Genomic DNA, 6422 nt, shown 5'->3' with positions numbered 1-6422 from the left:
GCGCGATCATGTACTTTTTGATTGTTGAAATTTGTTCACAAGCTTCACAAACTTTTAAGTAAAAAGTTTCGCACTGAAAATTTTACTTGCTATCGCTTACATTGGTGGAAATAAGTATTCGTCATAAATTCATTATGCGTTAAATTAATGCATGACGAAATATTATATGTACACCAGTGTACGTCAGTTTGCGTGATAAACTGCAGAAAAGTGCCATATGAAAATAAAAATGAGTAGAATTTTACCCATTAATGGGTTTTTGATGCGCACCGCGTAGAAACCAAACAAAGCAAGCAGTCGTAAACTAGATGTACTGCGATTATTTTCACAAATTCTGAACTGAAAATCGTGTTGCTAAGCAGCCGAAACAAAGTTACAAGCCATTTCATACCATTTTTTCTTGCTGAGAAGCAGAAAAGTTTGAGTTTTGTTGGGTAACTTTTTGATCGGATATATTCTTATGGCTGAGTTTTTTTTTCTCGATCTACCGTAAATGTGACGAAGAGAAGTGTTTTTTGTTCAAACATTTGCTTTTTCATAGATGTAGCGTATACTTGTTCTTCGAAGGAAGTTAGCTATGATGTCGCATACAATCTAGTTTGTTCAGAAGGCCGCAACCGCAATTCGGAGACCACCTACAATGTGACTACGAGAGCGTCACAAAGGTTGTCAGTTGTTAGCTTTCGAAGATCAGGTCAGTAGTAAAATTTCTAAGCTGAGTTTGATGTGTCCCTCTACCACGCTGTTCTTGCAGCTAACGGATCTGTTTAATGCACCAAAAATTGTTGGTCGATTGTGCGCCATACACTAAGAAATAGATTAAGGAGAAAATTTACATTCTGCTAAGGCCTTCCCTATGAAATAGAAGATGGCTGAAGTTGGAGCTCGATCGCACGAGATGGGTAAAGTATTGCTTGCCAATCAGTCACCTCTGAGAGCTTCAGTATTAGTTCCTGAATCTCAGAAACTGTATAAAGTTATTTTCATAGAAAAAACAGCTTGCACACAGATTTGACATGATTTGATTTGTGGTAGACGAGATGTGCACTCTAGAACACCACAGGTTTAGATGCAAAAAACCTTTAGAAATATTTAACAATCCTACTCAAAATGCATAAATATGCTCCTGAACAATCAGTATATTTATTGCTTCTTCGGCAGCCGAGCAGGAGAGTCGTTTTTCTTATATGCTCTGCAGAATTTCCGAATTAACTCCCGCTATTTTTAGCGTTCGCGTGTGCAGTGAGTGCTAGTGCCCGTTTTAGACGCGAGAGCTGAAAGGTGTCGTGCTGGTCCAGCAACAGTGAAGAAACGATTCAACTGTTAGTGGAACCCTGACGGGGAAAGGTTGGCGGCGCTGTCGTTCAGCAGACATTCAGTGCGGCGGCAACGCAACACATAAGGCGTGTGTAGTGTGTGGTAGTGGCGTCTTACCAGCGTAGCGGCGTTTTTGGCGTGAGAGCTGAAAGGTGTCGTGCTTACTCGGCTTCATATTGCTCGTCCCGCAGCAGCTTCCATCAAGCTAGGTACCAAAAACCGTTCTAGGTGCAAAGAACCGATTCAAAAAACTAAAACCGTTGCAGCCGTCATGCCAACACACAATTTCACCCACCGTAGATAAAAATACAGCTAACGACATCTAACCGCCACTGGAAAAGTAGCAAATGTTAGAACCACAAACAGACGTCACTTGTACACTAGCGCCGCGTGGTAATCTTATTGCTAAAATATACTTTCTGACGTAGAGCTACGTCTCTGAGGAAGTTCGGCTACATCGGAATTAAAAAAGAAATTTTAAAACCGGAAAAAGTTAAGAATATGTTTAATTTTAAATGTTAATAAATCAGTTAGTTTTCGTTGCTCCCAAATGCAGAAAATTATAATTTTATTATTCGAACTATTGTTTTATTGGAAATTGTCAAGCCTTGTCAAAACCAAATTTCGATCTCTAATTGCTTTCCCAAGCACAGTCGACAGAATTATAGCAGTGCCGTAGCTACTCTGTCTTGCGTGGTGGGGCTACTCAATTAGGTCAAGCGTTACGGAGTCTCATTTTTATGAAATATTAAAGAAAATAGATTATTTTCATTCTTTATTTTCTTTTTCGTTTTCTTCATCAGGCTTGACCTGAGCCTCAGCAGGCTTGGCCTGAGTTTCAGTAGGCTTGGCCTTAGCCTCACACAATTGCTTCATCAGCTCCAGCTGCGTTTGCATCAGCTGGAGCTGGAGCTGATCGTTGTACTGTCAGCTGGGGCCGGGCTGTTTTTCCATGAACCGGTGGTCGGGGCCGGGCTGTTCTGCCATGGACCGGTGGCTGGGGCCGGGCTGAACGTTAGGAAGATCCGTATGCCCAACCTTGGGACTCCGACGTTGGGCATACGGATGCTCTATCTTTAATTTAGCTCCGCACCCAGCACAAAACTGAAAAAATAAAAAAAATGTTAATTTGCAAGAAGAAAAAATAATTTTATGTAACTTACCTTCACATCCTCAATGAAAAGGTTCGGCCTATTTCTTCTTAAACAGCGTTCGCAGACCTGTAAATAAATAAAAAAAAATAAAATATTGTAAATTTTTATTAATCTTGAAAAATACTTACATCGGACGGTCTTTGTTTAGGTATCATTTTTCTTCCTTTCCTTTATCCTTCCTTCCTTTCCTTGTTGTTGAAGTTTGTGTTTTTTGGCCTGAGACATTTCCTTTCCTTTATGTTAAAAAATGGCTGGCAATGGGCGATATTGTACCGGTATTAAAAATATCGATACTTTTGAAACGTTATTTAAATTTTTTGGATCGATGCACAAAAGTGCCACACGCTAAATTTTTGTTATTCTTGTTGAAAGTGGCTGTATCCTAGTTTGAGCATATTTACGATTACTTTTTTTTTTCGTAAGACATCAGACACTGAATCAAATTTATCCTGTTAATGCAAGCCAAAAATTGATGAAAAAAAATAGAGGTTACCCAAATGAAAGTTTGATGTTTGTGTGACGCCATTTTTGTACGACCAAAAAATAACAAGGCCATATTGGAACCACGGTGGGTTCGCAATGGAATTGGAGCCACTTTTCAAATAACTTTTTTTAAATAACTATTCCAAGTATATGTACCGGTACGATATATGAAACTGAAAAGTTCCATAACTCGGCTTATCCCCACTCGTTAAGGACAAAATTGCACATGGTGATGGGGTTGAGTATATGTAACAATTTGGACATAGTGCCATTAATGGTATTTTTCACTTTTCATACAACTTTTTTTAAGTAACTCTACCGAGTCTGTGTACCGGTTAGATATGTTCAACTTAAAAGATCCACAACTCGAGTCAGACCCTAAGGCCAAACTTAAGATTTCACATGATGATGGGGCAAGACATATGGAACGAATTGAGCATAGTGCCATCAATGGTATTTTTCACTTTTCATACAACTTTTTTTAAGTAACTCCACCGAGTCTGTGTACCGGTTAGATATGTTCAACTTGAAAGTTCCACAACTCGAGTCAGACCCTAAGGCCAAACTTAAGATTTCACATGATGATGGGGCAAGACATATGGAACGAATTGAGCATAGTGCCATCAATGGTATTTTTCACTTTTCATACAACTTTTTTTAAGTAACTCCACCGAGTCTGTGTACCGGTTAGATATGTTCAACTTAAAAGTTCCACAACTCGAGTCAGACCCTAAGGCCAAACTTAAGATTTCACATGATGATGGGGCAAGACATATGGAACGAATTGAGCATAGTGCCATCAAAGGTATTTTTCACTTTTCATACAACTTTTTTTAAGTAACTCTACCGAGTCTGTGTACCGGTTAGATATGTTCAACTTAAAAGTTCCACAACTCGAGTCAGACCCTAATGCCAAACTTAAGATTTCACATGATGATGGGGCAAGACATATGGAACGAATTGAGCATAGTGCCATCAATGGTATTTTTCACTTTTCATACAACTTTTTTTAAGTAACTCCACCGAGTCTGTGTACCGGTTAGATATGTTCAACTTGAAAGTTCCACAACTCGAGTCAGACCCTAAGGCCAAACTTAAGATTTCACATGATGATGGGGCAAGACATATGGAACGAATTGAGCATAGTGCCATCAATGGTATTTTTCACTTTTCATACAACTTTTTTTAAGTAACTCCACCGAGTCTGTGTACCGGTTAGATATGTTCAACTTAAAAGTTCCACAACTCGAGTCAGACCCTAAGGCCAAACTTAAGATTTCACATGATGATGGGGCAAGACATATGGAACGAATTGAGCATAGTGCCATCAATGGTATTTTTCACTTTTCATACAACTTTTTTCAAGTAACTCCACCGAGTCTGTGTACCGGTTAGATATGTTCAACTTGAAAGTTCCACAACTCGAGTCAGACCCTAAGGCCAAACTTAAGATTTCACATGATGATGGGGCAAGACATATGGAACGAATTGAGCATAGTGCCATCAATGGTATTTTTCACTTTTCATACAACTTTTTTTAAGTAACTCCACCGAGTCTGTGTACCGGTTAGATATGTTCAACTTAAAAGTTCCACAACTCGAGTCAGACCCTAAGGCCAAACTTCAGATTTCACATGATGATGGGGCAAGACATATGGAACGAATTGAGCATAGTGCCATCAATGGTATTTTTCACTTTTCATACAACTTTTTTTAAGTAACTCCACCGAGTCTGTGTACCGGTTAGATATGTTCAACTTAAAAGTTCCACAACTCGAGTCAGACCCTAAGGCCAAACTTAAGATTTCACATGATGATGGGGCAAGACATATGGAACGAATTGAGCATAGTGCCATCAAAGGTATTTTTCACTTTTCATACAACCTTTTTTTAAGTAACTCTACCGAGTCTGTGTACCGGTTAGATATGTTCAACTTAAAAGTTCCACAACTCGAGTCAGACCCTAATGCCAAACTTAAGATTTCACATGATGATGGGGCAAGACATATGGAACGAATTGAGCATAGTGCCATCAATGGTATTTTTCACTTTTCATACAACTTTTTTTAAGTAACTCTACCGAGTCTGTGTACCAGTTAGATTTGTTCAACTTAAAAGTTCCACAACTCGAGTCAGACCCTAAGGCCAAACTTAAGATTTCACATGATGATGGGGCAAGGCATATGGAACGAATTGAGCATAGTGCCATCAATGGTATTTTTCACTTTTCATACAACTTTTTTTAAGTAACTCCACCGAGTCTGTGTACCGGATCAGGTTCATCTAGTCTTTAATAGATGTCGCTGCGGTAGTTTTGCGTTCTTTCAGTTTTATTTCCGCCACGTATAACTGCGAACCGGTTTTGGTACCTGGTTTTTGGTACCTAGCTTGACGCCAGTCCCGCAGCAGAAAAGGTCGATTTAACTGGTAGTGGAACCCCAACGGGGGAAAGTAAGCGGCGCTGCTGCTCAGCAGCCATTTAGAGCAGCGGTAACGCAACCGGTGCTGGCGATACACATCTACATAGATAAGATAAGTGACTTCATTCTCTTTTCTCATTTCTATATATATATATATATATATATATATATATATATATATATATATATATATATATATATATATATATATATATATATATATATATATATATATATATATTATTGAGGAATCTTGTTGTGGCTTGAAAAAAATACGAGTTTCAAGTAACGAACAAGCTATATATTTAAAACACGTCTTGTGTGGCTGAAGTACAAGTTAGAATTGATTTGTTAGGAAAAAATAATACTCCGTGGTATCTAAGTTAGTTATGATAACGACGATTGCTACGTTAACACCCCTTCTCAATCGGCCATTCCTATTTGGCAGGATATTTCTCCTAAACGCTTGGAATCCAAAGGCTTAGTGAACATGTCGGCTAACTGGTATTTAGTTGCTACGTGTTCGATCCTCAATCGTCCATTCGCAATGTGGTCACGCAGGAAATGATGCTTGATATCAATATGTTTTGACCGCTTTGATTCAAAATTTCGCGCCATCCCAATACAACCTTGGTTGTCTTCAAAAATAATGAAGGCTTCATCCTTCTTCTTCAGTTCTAAGTCCTCTAGTACACCAGCTATCCAGATCCCTTCTGATACTGCAGAGCTAAGAGCCACGTACTCTGCTTCGCTGGATGATGTGGAAACTGTTGTTTGCTTTTTGCTTGACCAAGACACTAGATTTCCAAACACCTTGAACGCATATCCGCTTACAGATTTCCTATCCACGGTATCCGATGCCCAGTCGGCGTCTGCATACCCGACCAGTGGCTCAGCTACAGCGTATTTCTTGTATTCTAAGCATTTAGTTTTAGTACCTTTCAGATAACGGACCAATCGTTTCAAGCTCTGCCAGTGTGCTCTAGATGGATTTTGTTGGAATCGTCCCAGAAAACCTACAGGAAAACACACGTCCGGTCTGGTACAA

At 39.2% G+C, this 6422-nt stretch overlaps 1 long non-coding RNA gene across 1 annotated transcript; it reads left to right on the top strand.

Annotated features, from left to right (window-relative positions):
- Window positions 1–288: 288 nt before the first annotated feature.
- On the top strand, window positions 289–1890 carry LOC129717884 (uncharacterized). Its single transcript, XR_008726772.1, has 4 exons — window positions 289–434; window positions 542–694; window positions 755–902; window positions 990–1890. It is a non-coding gene; the product is annotated as an uncharacterized LOC129717884 (long non-coding RNA).
- The last annotated feature ends 4532 nt before the right edge of the window (window positions 1891–6422 follow it).

This window comes from Wyeomyia smithii, chromosome 1 (genome assembly GCF_029784165.1).
Source record: "Wyeomyia smithii strain HCP4-BCI-WySm-NY-G18 chromosome 1, ASM2978416v1, whole genome shotgun sequence".
In the NCBI taxonomy this organism is placed as follows: Eukaryota; Metazoa; Arthropoda; class Insecta; order Diptera; family Culicidae; genus Wyeomyia; species Wyeomyia smithii.
The sequence above is the reverse complement of the archived record's forward strand: the minus strand, read 5'-3'. Positions and strand labels throughout refer to the sequence as shown.